At 41.7% G+C, this 19929-nt stretch overlaps 1 protein-coding gene across 1 annotated transcript in view; it reads left to right on the top strand.

Moving 5' to 3' along the window:
* The window catches only part of luzp2 (leucine zipper protein 2), a 211955-nt gene that overhangs the window by 282 nt on the left and 191744 nt on the right, over positions 1–19929 (top strand). The gene's annotated exons all lie outside the window — the stretch shown is intronic.

Below are 19929 nucleotides of genomic sequence, written 5' to 3'. Positions count from 1 at the left end.
CTTATTTCACATTCACTGATTTTGAAAGAAAAGGAATGTTGAATGCATACAATGGCTAATCTTAGATCATCTTTAGCTCCGGTCAGTCCTGTAAAATAGGTTGAGGCAGCCTGGTTTCTGGCGGGAGATGCCTGTGTGCGAAGCATGTTCTGAAGCATTAGTCACAAGGCAAATATAGGTTTATCTGTTGAACTATACTTCTCAGTGTCTCTCAGTGTTAAACTGAGAAAGGTATGTACATGTGGTGGTAACATTTACGGGTTAAAAATGCCTTGGAAATTGGGTGGCATCGCCTTACGGGAGTTTGCGGCAGGTCTTCTTTCCTTTAAGTCATGAGCTAAAGAAGAAACTGGGCTGCCCACTGTGTTGCAATGTGTTGAGAGTGTGTGTGCAGAATAATGCATTGATGGGAATAGAAGGAGGAGGAGGAAAAGGAGGAGTAGAGGCGAGTGAAATTGAGAGAAGAGGCGATGTTCAATGGAGAGGTTTTAATGATTAATTAAACCATTGATAAAAGCCATGCCTATTTCAAACTATTGCATGTACATTAGTACCATTACTGTTGTCTTTGTGGAATAAAAGCCAAGGTTGTTAGGGAGTCTTGAATCTGATAAACATTGCGAAACTTGCGCTCTTGTCTACTTTGACCTGATGACATTTTGGCTTTGGTAGGTAGACCTTCACAAGAGATTAATGTTGCAGCCGAAGAGGCATGCACCAGAAATCCACATTCACATAGATAATCAGTGCATTGGCTTTACCAGATTCAAACGTCATGATGGTAGAGATAAAACAATGTTCCTGTTTGATGTTGAATCATGGTTTTAAAGCTATAGGTAGTTTATTTTATTTGCATTGCTAACTGATAGATTTGTTGTCGTTGAGTGGCTGAGTGGCTGATTGATTGATTTAGGTACTGACTCAGCCTATATGTTAGAATTGGCATTCATGTGTTAAATGCTCAACTGGTATGTTAAGATCTGTTGTTTCCTTGACTGGACTCGAACACACAGACACACACACACACACACACACACATATATGTGTATATATATAAATAAATGTGTGCGTATTACCTTTAAATAGATTGGTCTGAAATCGAAAAAGAAGCGTAACCATGCCTAATCCAGCTATGTCTTTATCAATGTATTCCGGGACATACAGAAGTTTTGACCTACTACAGTAGCTATGTTGGTCAATGTGACTTCAGAAAATGTGTAGGCAAGGTTGCTAGGATTTAACAACATTTGTTTGAAACTATGAACACAGCATGGCCATGCAATAAAAGTTGTTTAGCACATCCCCTCATGTACAAAACTTTTGTACATCAGCATCTTCATTTGTATGTGTATACTGAAAATAGATTAGGCCAATGTGTATACTTGTAGTGTCACCATCTTTATGGCAAAAACATCAATACATATCCACATAGAACTTTAAGCTACAGTAGATATTAATTTGACAGAGGTAACATTGAGAAAATACAGGACTTTGTTGGCTATATAAGTGATTCTGTCATTTTTACCCAGGTAAGCTGATTGTTGTATATATATATCAGGAATATAGAAAGACTATATAAACCTATTGTGACTGTGACCAAAACACCACCACCTGTTGTTTTGGTGGCCATCTACATTCTTAAGCATTGCTGTGGGAGAACCTCCTCTAAGAGTATGAATTAGGCTGTTTGAGATGGTTGGAATCCCAACGATGCCTACCAATGATACAGCTGCATTAATTTAGCTGTGGTGCGATACCATGTAAAAATTGAACATTATAAAAATATTTTCTCAGAGACTAATTTTAAAGATATTATAACAGTACACATTTTCCTCTGCAAACAATAGAAGTACTGAATAAAAAAATCATACAATAACCTAGTAGAGTAGTTAATCTATTAACCTAGATTGGTGTTGTTTTGTGTTTTAGGCAAGATAAATATTCCTCTTGTCTTGAGGATCATTCAAGATGTAAGAGGGAAGGGAACATGTTTTCTGACAAGCAGTCAGTGTACAACAACTCCTAATACAATTGCTGGAAAACAGCTGTTTCAATGGCTTTTGTTAAAAGACAAGGGGTTCCCAGATTTGTAATCCTACATTATTTATTTTTCAACTATTTACATAAACAGCACTTATTTAAATCCTTTTATCAGAATCATGGATAACAGTTCACCATGACTGCCTAGGGGAGAGTGGGGCCAAATGAAACACAGGTCAATCACAGAGTGTAAATTCATACAGTTAAATTCTTCAGCTAGAAAATATATTCTGGCCAAAATCTGGTTGTTAGTTCTTTTTGTTGCTTTGCCATAAATGTGACACCGTCTTAGTTATTTTTGTGTCACGCATGAATTGACTTTTGGGCATATAAATAATGGTTGAGAATAGAGGATTTCAGCACCTTGGTCAAACCATGTCACGTATGTCTCTCCTACCTGCTTCAGCAAACAAGTAGTACCCACACTATACTATAGTTTGTGCCATGTTTACATATTGCACATTTTAGATTGTGCTCTGAACAGGCATTACATATTCTTCATGGATTAGTGTTGCATCTTTAGCCAAACAAACTAAAATGTGATCTTCAGTATCTGTTAAAAGAAAACATTTTTGCATTGTACCGAAAACGTACTGAACCTTGACTCTCAATCAATCAAATTTATTTATAAATTGACTATCAAAATGCAATATATACTGTACTGACTGTTAGGCTTACCATTGCATCCCTATAATTATCATGCAAGGCCAGGGTATGGGGTTTCCTTCCTTGGACCACCCATCATAATGTATGCTCTGAATTTAAGTTACTCTGTTAAATATTGTCGCTACATACTGTTTTTGAGCAATAAGACATATACCATAAATCAATGAGATATCTTATCGTTATATGAACTAGTTAAAAATCTAATTATATTGTTACAACTTATTTCCCATGGTGGATAGTAGGGGTGAGAAAATGTTTTATACACATAAGAAACATGCTCCTCCATGAACTGCCACCTTAACGTGGTGGAGGGGTTGGAGTACCCAAGTGACCCTAGGAGCTATGTTGTCTGGGGCTATATGCCCCTGGTAGGGTCTCCCAAGGCAAACAGGTCCTAGGCGACGGGTCAGACTAAGAGCGGTTCAAAACCCTTTAATGAGGAAAAAAAATTTGAGTACCGTGACGTCGCCTGGTATGGCGCAGCCGGGGCCCCACCCAGGAGCCAGGCAGGGGTTGGGGCTTGTATGCGAGCGCCTGGTGGCCGGGCCTTTCCCCACGGGGTCCGGCTGGGCTCAGCCCGAAGGAGCGACGTGGGGCCGCCTTTCCGTGAGCTCACCACCTGCAGGAGGGACCATAAGGGGTTGGTGCCTAGAGGATCAGGCGGCAGTCGAAGGCAGGGGCCTCGACAACCCGATCCCTGGACACGGAAACTAGTTCTAGGGACGTGGAACGTCACCTCGCTGGTGGGGAAGGAGCCTGAGATTGTGCGTGAGGTTGAGAGGTTCTGACTAGAGATAGTCGGGATCACCTCCACGCACGGCTTGGGCTCTCCTTGAGAGAGGATGGACTCTTTTACCACTCTGGAGTTGCCCATGGTGAGAGGCGGCGGGCTGGTGTGGGTTTGCTTATAGCTCCCCAGCTCTGCCGCCATGTGTTGAAGTTTACCCCGGTGAACGAGAGGGTTGTTTTCTTGCGCCTACGGGTCGGGATAGGTCTCTCACTGTTGTTTGTGCCTACGGGCCGAACGGCAGTGCAGAGTACCCGACCTTCTTGGAGACTCTAGGAGGGGTGCTGGAAAGTGCTTAGACTGGGGACTCCATCGTTCTACTGGGGGACTTCAACGCCCACGTGGGCAATGACAGTGACACCTGGAGGGGCGTGATTGGGAGGAACGGCCCCCCTGATCTGAACCCAAGCAATGTTTAGTTATTGGACTTCTGTGCTAGTCACAGTTTGTCCATAACGAACACCATGTTCAAGCATAAGGGTATCCATCAGTGCACATGGCACCAGGACACCTTAGGCCGTAGGTCAATGATCGACTTAGTTGTCGTTTCATCTGAGCTGCGGCCGTATGTCTTGGACACTCGGGTGAAGAGAGGGGCGGAGCGGTCAACTGATCACCTGGTGGTGAGTTGGATCCGATGGCGGGGGAGGAAGCTGGACAGACTCGGCAGGCCCAAGCGTACTGTAAGGGTCTGCTGGGAACGTCTGGCCGAGTCTCCTGTCAGAGAGATCTTTAACTCCCACCTCCGGCAGAGCTTCGACTGGATCCCGAGGGAGGCTGGAGATATTGAATCAGAGTGGACCATGTTCTCTACCGCCATTGTCGAAGCGGCCGCTCGGAGCTGTGGCCGTAAGGTCTCCGGTGCCTGTCGAGGCGGCAATCCCCGAACCCGGTGGTGGACACCGGAAGTAAGGGATGCCGTCAAGCTGAAGAAGGAGTCCTATCAGGCCTGGTTGGCTTGTGGGACTCCTGAGGCAGCTGACGGGTACCGGCAGGCCAAGCGGACTGCAGCCCGGGTGGTTGTGGAGGCAAAAACTTGGGCCTGGGAGGAGTTCAGTGAGGCCATGGAGAAGGACTATTGGCTTCAAGGATCTCCTCAATCCGAGGCCATGGTCCTCAGTCGGAAAAGGGTGGCTTGCCCACTTCAGGTTGGTGGAGAGTGCCTGCCTCAAGTGGAGGAGTTTAAGTATCTAGGGGTCTTGTTCACGAGTGAGGGAAGGATAGAATGGGAGATTGACAGACGGATCGTGCAGCTTCTGCAGTAATGCGGTCGATGTATCGGTCTGTCGTGGTGAAGAAAGTGCTGAGCCGCAAGGCGAAGTACAGACTTCTACATGCTTTGTAAGTGGGAAAACCTGCAAAATCGGCAGTGTATCAAATACTTGTTCTGCCCATTGTATGTACAATTTGTAAAGAAAACATGAGTGAGCAGGCAAAACACATATTTTATTTCTTATGGGATTCACTTTCAACTGTAGGTCATAAGAATGGCACAATCATAAAACAAAACATGGCAATAAAGAAAAAATTAACTGACCCCTGTTCAAAAGTCTGCATACCCATAGTTCTTAATACTGTGTATTGCCCCCTTTAGCATTAATGACAGCGTGCAGTCTTTTCTAATAGTTGTCTATGAGGCCCCGAATTCTTGCAGGTCGTATAGCTGCCCAATCGTCTTGACAAAATGCCTCCAGGTCATGCAAAGTCTTTGGTTGTCGTGAATGAACCGCACGTTTGAGATCTCCCGCAGTGTGTCTTGATGACATTAAGGCCAGGAGACTGTGACGGCCACTCCAGAACGTTCCACCTTTTCTGCTGTAACCACTAGAGTGTCAACCTGGCCTTGTGCTTAGGATAATTGTTGTGCTGGAAAATCCACGAGCATCCCATGCGCAGCTTTCATGCTGAAGAATGCAAATTGTCTGCCAGTATTTTCAGATAACATGCAGCATTCATCTTGTCATCAATTTTCACAAAATTCCCCATGGCTTTAGAGCTCACGCACCCCCAAAACATCAGTTAGCCACAACCATGCTTCACAGTGCGTATGGTATTCCGTTCACTATAGGCCTTGTTGACCCCTCTCCAAACATAGCACTTATGGTTGTGACCATAAAGCTGTATTTTTGTCTTGTCACTCCAAATTACTGTGTGCCAGAAGCTGTGAGGCATGTCAAGGTGATTTTGGGCACATTGTAACCTGGCTTTTGTGTGGCATTGGCGTAGTAAAGGCTTCTTTCTGGCAACTCGACAATGCAGCTCATTTTTTTTCATGTATTGTCAAATTGTGCTCCTTGAAACAACCAAACTGTCTTTTTCCAGAGCAGCCTGTATTTCTCCTGAGGTTACCTGTGGGTTTTTCTTTGTATCATGAAGAATTCTTTTGGCAGTTTTGGCTGAACTCTTTCTTGGTCTACCTGGCCTTGGCTTGTTATCAAGAGATTCCCGAATAGTCCACTTCTTAATAAGTGATTGAACAGTACTGACTGGCATTTGCAAGGCTTTGGATATGTTTATATCCTTTTCCATCTTTATACCTTGTTACGCATATCTTTTGACAGTTCTTTTCTGCTCCCCTTGGCTCTGTATCTAGCCTGCTCAGTGCATCCACTGAGTTTGTGCTAACAAACTCATTGACTATTTATACACAGACACTAATTGCAATTTAAAAAGCCACGGGTGTGGGAAATTCACCTTTATTTGACATTTTCAGCTGTGTGTTACCTTGTGTGTCTGTAAGGCCAAACATTCAAGTGTATGTAAACTTTTGATCAGGGCCATTTGGGTGATTTCTGTTATTAATATGATTTAAAAAGGAGCCAAGCAACTATGTGATAATAAATGGCTTCATATGATCACTATCTTCAAATAAAATACTTTATTTTAAATGATCAGTCATATCTTTAAAATCAATGCCAAAATTTCACAATTTCTGCCAGGGTACGCAAACTTATAAGCACAATTGTATGTAATGGAAGAATATCCAATCAGCCGTTTTGAGCTAGAAACCAGAATTGTTGTTGGGATTGATATTAATCGGGATAAAATCGTAAATCAGGATAAATATGGCCAGAATAATCATGAATAATGGCATGAAATGCTCAGATTGTCCCACCCCTATGTATGATATGTTACGAACTCTAGTAAAATACAAAATATATGTACAAATGTTTCCACAAAATATCCAGGATGAGTCTTGAACAGGCAACATTCAGCTCTGCAGACAGGCATCCTACCCAGTGCTCCGTACAGGGATATCTGATTTAGATGGATGAGTAATGGTCTTACCAAGGTTGCTACAATATGTATTAAATGAATTGTAACATTACAGTTAACGTTAGGTATCACAGCACTTCCGGTGCACCAGAGAGAAAGGTTGCACTGACAATGGCACCACATTAACTATGTAGTTTTTTGCCTACTACAGTTTTTTTCTTTGTTCATACTGCACTGTCGCTCATACAGTAGGATCGACAAGCACTTTTGGATATTATTTCAACATTGAACACAGACTTTTACACTACTCACCTGAGGGACTGCTGCAATGCTTTGTTCTGTTTTCCAATATGCCGACTCAAGAGAAAGAAGAGGGGAAACCTTGCCGGTGTCCCATGCAAATATCGGATGAGATACTGCAATCCGCCATTACCGACCATTTTACTTGCAAATGTTCAATCCCTGGACAATAAAATGGACGAATTACATGCACGGATTAACTTTCAACAGGATATAGCAAAATACAGTGTGCTAGCGTTTATGAAATCATGGCTGGATCAAACAGTGCCAGATCAAACAGTGCTTCACCACTGCTGCCTTTTCTATCTTCCGGCAGGACAGAACATTGGAGTCAGGGTGGAGTGGTCTGCATTATGGTTAACTCTTGCTAGGGAACGGATGTTGCAGTGCTATCTACACATTGTTCATCAGATTTGGAGCTACTGTTTGTAAAGATATACCCCTTCCTGCTCAATTACTTTTATACTACTCGTGAGTTGGACTTCTTGTTTTTGACATGCCTGTGAGTTTACTCCTCTCTCAGAACTTCTTCCTCCGGATTGTAATTTCCTCAGCTCCCCTGGGACTACTGGCAGGGGTGGAGGGCTAGCATCTGTATTAAATTCCACTTTCAAATGCGGGCAGACTCCTTCTGACAGTTTCGTTAATTTTTGAACTGCAACTGTTTGAGTTCAACCATCCTATTCCCGTACTGTGCGTGGTGGTGTATCGTCCACCTAAAGTCAATAAGGGTTTTTTGATGGACTTTGCTGACTTTTTGGCATCGATTATGTTGGATTACGATAGTTTTTTAATTGTTGTTGATTTTAATATACGTTTGCTGTGACAAGAGGCCTTTGGTCAAGGATTTTATGAGTCTTATAGACTCCTTCAATCTCGTTCAGTCAGTGTCTAGTCCGACACATGAAAAAGGGCACACACTGGACCTTGTGTTGTCTTACGGTTTATGTATCCATGTCACTGAAATTTGTGATATTTGTATATCAGATCACCTGCCTGTTTTGTTCACTGTCACAGTTCCCTGCTCTAAGGCTGAACATTTTCTTCCTTCATGCATTTTTCTAATTCTTTTAACGAGTCTATGTTGTGTAATCTAGATGAGAGCTGTGCTCCTGGCGCTGATGATTTTACTACTCTCATGCATTCCACTTGAACTGATATCTTAGACTTTGTTGCGCCGTTCAAATCCAAAAGCAGAAAGACATCTTTAGAGCCTTGGCTAAACGACAGGACCTGCACTCTCAGACGTTCACTTAGACGAGCTGAAAGAAAATGGAAGAAGGATAAACTCTAGGTTTCCCTAGGAATGATACGTGACTGCTGTACTGACTGTCAGAGAGCTGTTAAAGCTGCAAAAGCACTATTTATATCAAACCTTGTTTCCAACAATAATCATAGGCTTCAGGTTCTCTTCAACTCTCTTAACTCTCTGTTAAACCCCAGTAGCACGGCTTGTATTGTTCCATCAGCCAAACTGTGTGAGGATTGAAAAACTATTTTTTTTTGGAAAGATTGCTGCTCCTCTGCCCTAGACCCTTCTGCTCCCTCTACTTTTTCAATCAGTTTGAGCCTGTATCACTCTCATTATTAACAAAGGTAGTTTGTAACAAGCGCCCCACAAACTGTCCCCTGGATTCCATTCCCTTTCGTCTTTTAAAATATGTTTTTGATACGGTTGGGCCCAGTTGGGCTCCTTATTCTGATTAATACTGGCCTTATTTTTGGGTGTGTTCCAGCTCCTTTTAAACATGCGGTAGTACAACCTCTTATTAAAAAAATAAACCTGGATCCTAATGTTCTTTCAAATTTTAGGCCTATCTCTAAGCTACCTTTTCTCTCTAAAATACTAGAGTGAGTAGTTCTTAACCAATTGACAATGTTTTTAGAAAATCATGATATCCAGGGAAAGTTTCAGTCTGGCTTCAAGCCACGTCATAGGACTGAACTATCAACTCTTAAGTGTTTTTAATGATCTCCTTGAAACTGTTGACTCAGGGAGCCCCGCTATTCTGGTGCTTCTGGACCTGTCTGCAGCCTTTGACACGGTGGATCATAGGATTCTCTTGAAACATCTTGAACAGTCCATTGGCATCAAAGGAACTGTCCTGAAATGGTTTGAGTCATATCTGACTGAGTTTTCCGGTCCACCTAGATGAATTTTCATCAACCACCGCACCTCTCACTTGTGGGGACCCCTAAGTCTCCATCTTAGGTCCCATCCTTTTTTCACTATATATGTTGCCCTTGAAACACAGTATCTCTTTTCATTGCTTTGCAGACGATGTACAAATTAACATGCCGATAAAAACAACATCTAAAGACTCTGTACAGCCTATCTTAGACTGCTTAAAGGACATAAACTGGTTGTCGCTAAACTTTGTGTGGACGAGGTAACTTGCTGGGTGATCTTCTTGGTACCCTAGGCCCTCTAGCCTCTTATAGTAATTCCTTGTACCTGGGGATAGATCAGAAAACCCTAAATCGGCTCCAGTTAGTACAAAATGCTGCCGCTCGACTTATAGAAAGAAAGAAAACGGGAGCACATAACACCAATTTTGGCCTCCCTCCATTGGGTTCCTGTTCGTTTCAGGATTGATTTTAAGATTTGAATGCTTGTCTTTAAGGTTTTAAATGGATTGGCCCCTTTATATCTGTCTGAACTTTTACATTGTCATTCTCCAGTCCAAGCACTGAGGTCAGGTAACCACTACCTTCTAGTTGTCCCAATAGCCAGGCTAAAAACTATAGGGGATTGAGCTTTCGCGGTGGGTGGTCCCATCTTCTGGAATAGCCTACCAATGCATATTTGAAATGCCCAGACTGTACACACTTTTAAGTCATTGCTAAAGACGCACCTTTTTACTCTGGCTTTTAATCTTAGCTGAGTTGGCATTGAAAGTCTGTGCCTTATGTGTATGTACATAGTTTTTTACCTGTAAATTTCATATATTTTGTATACTTTGTTATTTTGTCCTGTACAGCACTTTGGTCAACGACTGTTGTTTTAAATGTGCTGTATAAATAAAGTTGACATTGACATTCTACCTTCTGCGGGGATATTCAGCTCAACTATTATCACGGCAGTCTATATACACCCCCTGCATGCAGATAAAACGTGTACACTGTATGGAGTAATAAATGGACTAGAGGACGTCCACCCTGAGACAGCTGCTATTATTGTTGCAGATTTTAATAGAGCTGATATGAGGGACGTTTTACCAAAATACCACCAGCACATGAACTTTCCTACACGGGGCGATCAGACTTTTGACCATTGTTATTCATAAATATGAGAGAAGGATCCTCCGCCTATAGCTCTGGGGACCTGGAGGCTTTGAGGAGTTTCAGATATGACCTATGGAAGGCTATCAATCAAATGTATTTATAAAGCCCTTTTCACATCAGCAGTTGCCATAAAGTGCTTTTACAAAACACCCGGCCTTAAACCCCAAGGAGCAAACAACAGTAGTGTTGAATTTCAGTGGCTAGAAAAACTCCCTAAGAAGGCCGAAATTTAGGAAGAAGCCTAGAAAGAACCCAGGCAAAGAGGGGTGACCAGCCCTCTTCTGGCTGAGCCAGGTGAACATATTAAGAGTACACATTTTTATAATTAATAAATGCATGTGGGCTGAGTCCTTAATCCTGGTCTGAAGCATGGCCAGATGGACAAGGACAGGGACAACACAGGGAAGGGGGAGGTGTCAGCACAGTGTCAGCTGAAATCGTCAGGTATCGTCTTGATCTGCAACACAACCAGGAGGACTTCGGACAGGGACAGCAACGGGTCTTTCAAGCCAAGTACTCCTCAGGTGTGAGCAAAGACCTCATGTCCTCATAAGTTTAAAATGGCAGGAGACAGGGAAAATGTTGAAAATGCATTCCTTATATCTACAAGGATTTATAGTAGAGAAGGAGAACTGACCCTGCTCCCCCAGCACAATAATATAGCAGCGTTAGACCATGGGGCTGAGACACGGGGGTCCGGTGACACTGTGGCCCTCTCTGGGGGAGGCCCCAGACAGGGCACAACAGGAAGGAAATCAATCCACCCACATTGCCCTGCATCAACCAAAGAGACACCCACCAACCGCAACCACCCAGAATGAGGGCCGAGTATTGCCAGCAGAGTACAGCCCAATTGCACAAGTGCGCAACAGAGAGACAACAACAAGCCAGTAACTCTTCCCCCGAAAGGCATTGGAGGGAGGGCATCCCAGTGGCGACGAGAGCCCACCTGGCAAGACAGCAAGGGTGGACAGTATCAAGCCTTCTGGTCACCTTCACGCCCAGGCTACACCTAATTATAAACCGTGCTGTAGAGGTTAGTTTTTAGTAGACATTTGAAAGTTTGCACTGAGTTTGCATTTCTAACCTTAATTGGCAGATAATTTCACAGTAGTGGAGCTCTATGAGAAAAGGCCCTGCCTCCGGCTGTTTGTTTAGAAATTCTAGGTACAATTAAAAGGCCTGCATCTTGCGATTGTAGGTTACGTGTAGGTACGTATGGCTGGATCACTTCAACAAGATAAGTAGGAGCAAGTCCATGTATTGATTTATAGGTTAACAATAAAACCTTAAAATCAGCCCTAACCCTAACAGTCAGCCAGTGTAAGGACGCTAGTACAGGAGTAATGTATTCCATTTTTATTGTTCTAGTTAGGATTCTAGCAGCCGTGTGCAGCACTAATTGAAGTTTATTTATTGATTTGTCAGGGTAACCAGAAAGAAGAGCATTGCAGTAATCTAGTCTAGAAGTAACGAAAGTATGGGTTAGTTTTTCTGCATCAGTTTTTGGTAGAACGTTTCTGATTTTTGTAATGTTTCGGAGATGAAAATAAACATATTTTATATGTTCATCAAAGGAGAGGTCAGGGTCAAAGGTAACGCCGAGGTTTCTTACTGTTTTGGGATATGACCATGCAGCCGTCGAGGTTCACAGTGAGATCTGCTAACAAAACAATTTTTTTCTTGGGTCCTAAAACGAGCATTTCTGTTTTTCTTGAGTTTAAGAGTAAGAAGTTCTCTGTCATCCACTTCCTAATATCTGAAACGCATGCTTCCAAAGTAGCTAATTTTGGAGCTTCTCCATGCTTCATTGAAATATATAACTGTATATAAGTGAAAATTTAAATTGTGATTTCGGATTACATTGCCCAGAAGCAGCATATATAGTGAGAACAATAATGGGCCCAGAACCGAGCTCTGAGGAACACCAAAACATACCTTTGATTTGTCAGAGAATATGCCATCCACACATACGAACTGATATCTTTCAGATAAATAAGATTTAAACCAGGCTAAAACCCAATATGGGAGCATTTCATAAATGTTATTTGTCTTCAGGAAGACATTCAGTTGTTGGGAAACCCATTTTTCTAAGATTCATGAGAGGAACGGGAGGTTCGATATTGGCCTATAATTTTTTAATATGTCTGGAATCAGATTAGAATTTCTTTGGAAGAGGCTTAATTTTGACTATTTTTTGTGAGTTTGGTACACATCCGGAGGAAAGGGAGCAATTTATTATGTTCAACATTGGGTGACCTAGCACAGGAAATAGCTCCTTAAGTAATTTTGTTGGAATCGGGTCTAGCTGACAATTTGTGGGTTTAGAACTCATTACAAATTTAGTGAATGTGTCGAGCGATACGGGTTCAGAAAATTTAAGTGTCCCCATTGACACCTGGTCAGGGAGGTTCAGAACATTCTCAGGACAACTGAGATTTTGGGGACTATAACTATTTAAGGAGGAGTCAGTTATTTGTTTTCTAATGATGTTGATCTTTTCATCAAAATAGTTCATGTATTCATTACAGCTCAAGTGAAGACCCACTTCACTTGTTGAGCATTGCTTTTTTGTTAACTTTGCAACTGTATCGAAGATACATTTTGGATTGTTTTTGTTCACCTCAATCAGGTTGGAGAAATAAGCTGATTGAGCAGATGTGTACTGTCTATCCAGGCTAGTCATTTTTCTGGAGGCTTGCTTGAGTGCTCTAGTATTGTCTGTGTACCAGGGAGCAAGTTTCTTGTGTATTTCTTTTGTTTTTAGTGGTGTTACCGTATCTAAAGTATTTCGCAGTGTTGAGTTTAGATCCTTGATTTGATTGTTTGCAAATGTATTTACTCTGTAGTTGATGAGCGTGCTTTTAAGAATATCAAGAAATCTATTTGTAGTCTGAGAATTTATAGTACGTCTTTTGAAATTCATTTTTTGCGGCGCAAGTGGATTTCTGGTTTTAACGGTAAATGTAATAAGACAGTGACCCGATATTCCAGGATTTTGGGGGGAAATTATTACATCTCCAATATCTATTTCTCATGACAGGACTAAATCTAAGGTGTGATTGTGGCAGTGTGTTGGACCGGAGACATGTTGGATAAAACCCATTGAGTCAATTATGGCTTCAAAGGCTTTTTGAAGATGGTCATTGGACTTTTCCATATGAATATTGAAATCACCAGAAATTTGAATACTATCTGCTATGACTACAAGGCTAGACAATAATTCTGGAAACTCATTGAGGAACATTGTGTATGGCCCGGGGGGCCTGTAAATAGTAGCTATGTAAAACGATTTATCAGCCTGGTTAACTTTCATGAGTAAAACTTCAAAATAATTAAGTTCTGAACTGACCCTGACCACTGGAGCCCCACAGGGCTGCATACTCAGTTCCCTCCTGTACTCCATGTTCATGCATGACTGTGTGGCCACACACAGCTCCAACATCATCCTCAAAATCGTGGACAACACTACCATCCAGGGTCTTATTTCCAACCACGATGAGACCGCTTACACAGAGGAGGTAAGGAACCTGACTACATGGCGCATGCCCCATACACATTAATGGAGCTCAAGTGGAGAGAGTCTCCGAATTCAAATTTCTCTGTGTTCATCAAGGTGAACCCAAAAATGTAAGTACTTCCTGAGGAGACTCAAGAAATGTGTCATATCTGATAAAACTCTTATTTTAAACTTGCCCTCGGATCTTTTTATTTTTACGTCTTTGGAGGGATTACACCGAACTCAGTTTACCAGGCACTGGAATGTAGCGTAAGGTCCTAACTTGACCCACTGCAATGTCAGTTAACTTCCACTCTGGCTTATGACACAAGTCCATATCTTTTTATGTTGCCACCCGGCTGTTCTTAACGCTCAACAATATTTATAGTTGTACTTATTTAGAACCGGTTCACTCACCGAGCCTGAGGTACTGAGAGTCGCCCCTATCGTACTTGTGCTGGAGTTATAAAGCCTTTAGGTCCCCTTATGGTCCGTTTAAACTATTTTCTGGTTTTCTCCAAGGTGTGGGTATTTCCCAGCTATAACTCACAAATCCACTTTAAAAAAATCGTATCTAACTAATGCTGCTCTTCTGTCCGTCTGTGCGTTCCCTGCTCAGACTGGATCAGAGGTCAGATATTTTAATGGCGGGGATTCAAGGCTCGTATTCCTTCTCGGGAACGAATCCTTGTTCAACCCACTTCTTTTTACCCTAACATATACTATCAAAAATACTTTATTAAATCCAAAACCAACACCTCAAGGAATTAATGTCTTTTTTACTCAACCTTGGAGCAAACCAGTACCAAACACACTCGCACCGACGATCGCGTCTACCCCTTTCTCTCAGTTGCCTGCAAGGGACCTGGACGGGGAACTGATATCGTCTCTAGGTCTAAGTTTTGATTTATGGAGAACACAGAATCTCACTGACTACTAACTCTAGTAAAAATATGGCTGCGGCTCAGAGGCAGAGGAATTTATGATCAAGCATTTGACAATCACATACCCACACAGAGACCAAGAGGGAGACAGAGCTCTTACAAGTACCTACCTTTATTTAGTCAATCTCTAGTACAGACAGCGCCGGGTTCCGGGAGGGTCCAATAACCAAGAGTCATATCAACTCTTCTCGAGTCTTTGCTCCAAAAGCAAAAAAGATATGTTATCGGACCCTCCAGGCCCTTTTATAAAAAAAATATTAATGAGGTTCATGAGGGAGGTACAGTGGGGATAACAAGTATTTGATACACTGCCGATTTTGCAGGTTTTCCCATTTACAAAGCATGAAGAAGTCTGTAATTTTTTATCATAGGTACACTTCAACTTTGAGTGACGGAATCTAAAACAAAAATCCAGAATATCACATTGTATGATTTTTAAGTTATTCATTTGCATTTTATTGCATGACATACACTCACCTAAAGGATTATTAGGAACACCTGTTCAATTTCTCATTAATGCACTTATCTAATCAACCAATCACATGGCAGTTGCTTCAATGCATTTAGGGGTGTGGTCCTGGTCAAGACAATCTCCTGAACTCCAAACTGAATGTCAGAATGGGAAAGAAAGGTGATTTAAGCAATTTTGAACGTGGCATGGTTGTTGGTGCCAGACGGGCCGGTTTGAGTATTTCACAATCTGCTCAGTTACTGGGATTTTCACGCACAACCATTTCTAGGGTTTACAAAGAATGGTGTGAAAAGGGAAAAACATCCAGTATGCGGCAGTCCTGTGGGCGAAAATGCCTTGTTGATGCTAGAGGTCAGAGGAGAATGGGCCGACTGATTCAAGCTGATAGAAGAGCAACTTTGACTGAAATAACCACTCGTTACAACCAAGTTATGCAGCAAAGCATTTGTGAAGCCACAACATGCACAACCTTGAGGCGGATGGGCTACAACAGCAGAAGACCCCACCGGGTACCACTCATCTCCACTACAAATAGAAAAAAGAGGCTACAATTTGCACGAGCTCACCAAAATTGGACAGTTGAAGACTGGAATAATGTTGCCTGGTCTGATGAGTCTCGATTTCTGTTGAGACATTCAGAAGGTAGAGTCAGAATTTGGCGTAAACAGAATGAGAACATGGATCCATCCATCCATTACCACTGTGCAGGCTGGTAGTGGTGGTGTAATGGTGTGGGGATTTTTTCTTGGCACACTTTAGGCCCCTTAGTGCCAATTGGGCATCGTTTAAATGCCACGGCCTACCTGAGCATTGTTTCTGACCATGTCCATCCCTTTATGACCACCATGTACCCATCCTCTGATGGCTACTTCCAGCAGGATAATGCACCATGTCACAAAGCTCGAATCATTTCAAATTGGTTTCTTGAACATGACAATGAGTTCACTGTACTGAAATGGCCCCCACAGTCACCAGATCTCAACCAAATAGAGCATCTTTGGGATGTGGTGGCACGGGAGCTTTGTGCCCTGGATGTGCATCCCACAAATCTCCACCAACTGCAAGATGCTGCAGATGGGGCTACCTTGGCCCCCATTGTGTATGTCCATTCCTTTCAGGAAGCAAATAGGCCCGATGGTTTGAGATTAGGGTGTCCCACTGAGTCGAGACGCCAGCCAACACGGCACCTTCAGAAACCTTCCAAAACACTACAACTGTGCATATTGAGATTTAAATTACATATTTGCGAATATGCCCATTAAAATAGTAAATCTAGTAGACATTGGCTGTTAAAGTTCCCGCGGGTACCATGGGATTTCACTCCCGGCATTTCTCTGTTCTGTTTGGTCGTACTTCAATGTCAAACGCATCTGTGTAGAGCCCACAGAAACTGCAGAGACCTGCCCACACAGTCAAGCCGCATAGGCTACGCGCACCAGCTAAAAAAATCTAAAAGCGTGTAGCTATGCGTTTGTCAGCTGTGGAGCCGCATAAACAATGATTGGTTGAACTCGGTGTGAGGGTTTTACACAGAATAGGGATTCCCTGGAAAATGTTAGATCCTGTATCACTATCTACGAAGACAACAAAGACGAGGCAACAACAATGGAGTCTGCAGGCAAGGCATTTGAGCAACTTTTCTCCAAACAGGTTTCCCGTTACCAGCATTTGTATGACCCTTCGTCAAAGTTGTATAAGAAAAGCAAGTTTACTCACAATTTCTGGAAAGAGATAGGAGAAACTCTGATCAAAGAGCCAGCCACTTGCCAGAAGAGGTGGATGCTGATGAGGGATAAATATATGAGAATAAAGAAGATATTTAAGGGTAAAAGTGGTGATGCAGGAGGCACATAAAGCACTGTGAAACCAATTCCAATTTTGATGAGGATACAAATGAGGTAAGTAATTTTTTTTCAAATTGCCTAATTCAGTGTTCATTACTTCTACTACAACATTGGCTAACTGACCAGTAAAGACTAAAAGATATGTATTAGCAGCACAGAATAAAAAAATAAACAACTTAGTTTGGTGTTTTCCTCATTGCAGAAAGTTATCCCTATGGACTGTGAGTAAATAAAAAAAGTGTCACTTTGTTGGAGACACTATACTGCATCGTACTAAGAGTGTATAGTCAATGATAAAATAAAAAGGTAACTTTAATACACTGCCACAGTGATTTTGTGATTTTTTTAAGGTTGCATAATGGAGGCATCTTCCTGTTCATTTTCTGTAGTCATGTACTAAAGGCCAATGTTATGCCCCCCCCCCACCTCCTTCAGGTTGAGTAGCCTTGTTGAATAGTTGAATAGTAGTTTCTCTCCAAGTGCATCCTCCCTCGACTCCTCTTCATCCTCATCCTCTTCGAGAGCATCAAAGAAAGTGAGGAAGGACGATGACCTAACCGATCAACTTCACTTCCTGGATCTGCGGTGAAAAGAGACCAAGCTCGCTGTAGAGATTGATGATGATACAGTGGATTTAAAACGTCTACACACTCTTGTTAAAATGCCAGGTTATTGTGATGTAAAAGAATGAGACAGTTACAGTTAGCGTTTATGGTTTACGTAGGGTTAAGGTTAGGCTTCACAATAACAGTGTTAGGGTTAGGATGAAAGTTAAGGGTAAGGTTACAAAGACCAAAAAATAAAAGTCTAAATAAAAAATTCCCCATCAAATAAGGTGATGCCTCTCAATGGAATCCAACTTGCAACCACTGGACTGAAGGTCAGTTGCATTAACCCTCACCCACCATCCCCGACCGCAATGCCCTTGCAAACAGCCACTATATTTGACTCTGAATATGTTCATAGTTGTCCCTAGCGGCCGGGTTTCGTAGGTAAACAGAACTTTTAATATGTTGCCACTGAACATAAATAAGGACCAATAGCACTGGGATATCTTGATACTGAATGTAATAGCACTACTGAAATGTTCATACTGAACATAATCACATTTTCCAAAATAGTTACATCAACATAGTTCCTGCTATGATGCATTGCTTTTTTACTGAATTTTCTCACAAGGGTCCTGTTCATATTTTGTCTACTTGCCAAATGCACCCTGATATTCAGATTTTCTTTGTTATACTTAACTCTAGAAAATAGCCACTAATAGGCTGTACAAGAAGAGATAATCCAATCATTGTTTCTTCATGGTAAAGTCTGCAGAAAAGTGTTCGGACTATTCAATTCCCCCAACACTGAGCATTGTTATATAGTGAGTATCCTATATAAAACAGTGCATATAAATGTCTACACATTCCTGTTAAAATACCAGATTCTTGTGATGTAAAAGAATGAGACAAAGATAAATCATGTCAGAACTTTTTCAGCCTTAAATGTGACCTATATAGTGAACAATTGAATTGAAAGACAAACTGAAAAATAAAAAACTCACAATACCCTGGTTCCATAAGTGTGCACACCCTTAAACAAATACTTTGTTGAAGCACCTTTTGATTTTATTATAGAACTCAGTCTTTTTGGGTAGGAGTCTATTAGCATGGCGCATCTTGACATGGCAATATTTGCCCACTCTTCTTTGCAAAAGCGCTCCAAATCTGTCAGATTGCGAGGACATCTCCTGTGCACAGCCCTCTTCAGATCACCCCACAGATGTTCAAATGTCTCCGGTTCCAACTGAAAGCATGATGCTGCCACCACCATGCTTCACTGTGGGTATGGTGTTCTTTGGGTGATGTGCAGTGTTGTTTTTGTGCCAAACATACCTTTTGGAATTATGGCCAAAAAGTTCAACCGTGGTTTCATCAGACCATAACACATTTTCTCACGTGCTTTTGGGGGACTTGATGTTTGTTTTTGCAAACTTCAGCCGGGCTTGGATGTTTTTCTTTGTAAGAAAAGGCTTCTGTCTTGCCACCCTACACCATAGCCCATTCATATGAAGAATACATGAGATTGTTGTCACATGTAGCAAACAGCCTGTACTTGCCATAAATTCCTCCAGTTCCTTAAATGTTGCTGTAGGCCTCTTGGAAGCCTCCCTGACCAGTTTTCTTCTCGTCTTTTCATCACATTTGGAGGGACGTCCAGTTCTTGGTAATGTCTCTGTTGTCCCATATTTTCTCCTCTTGTTGATGACTGTGTTCACTGTGTTCCATGGTATATCTAATGCTTTGGAATTTCTTTAGTTCCCTTCTCTTGTCTGATATCTTTCAACAATGAGATCCATCTTATGCTTTGGAAGCTCTCTGGGGACCATGGCTTTTGCTCTGAGATGCAACAGGAAAATCCTACTAGAACAGCTGAACTTTATTTGTGATTAATCAGGTTATTGTAAGGTTTTTATTTTTTATTTCTCCCCCTTGAAGATTTCAGTTTGTTTTTCAATTGAATTGTTCACATCATAGGTCACATTAAAAGTATACAAAGTTCTGACATGATTTATCTTTGTCTCATTCTTTTACATCACAAAAACCTGGCATTTTAACAGGGATGTGTAGACTTTTTATATCCACTGTATATCAAGATTTTGTCACACCCTAGGTGACCTGATCCACGAACATAAAAAGGGTGTAGCCAAGTTTGAAGTCCATCAGCTTCTATTTGAGATAGTGCTGGGGACCCACACCCTGATGTGGCTAAAGTACTATTTTTTTTTCCAATTTTGTAATTTGTGTGAAAAAGTATTGACTTTTGATTATTTGATTTAATATTGATCAGGTACATTTACATTTTTTTATTTAAAATGCACAAGTATT

The sequence above is a fragment of the Esox lucius genome, chromosome 2, assembly GCF_011004845.1.
Source record: "Esox lucius isolate fEsoLuc1 chromosome 2, fEsoLuc1.pri, whole genome shotgun sequence".
NCBI classification, from domain to species: domain Eukaryota; kingdom Metazoa; phylum Chordata; class Actinopteri; order Esociformes; family Esocidae; genus Esox; species Esox lucius.
This window is presented reverse-complemented; position numbering and strand designations above follow the sequence as displayed.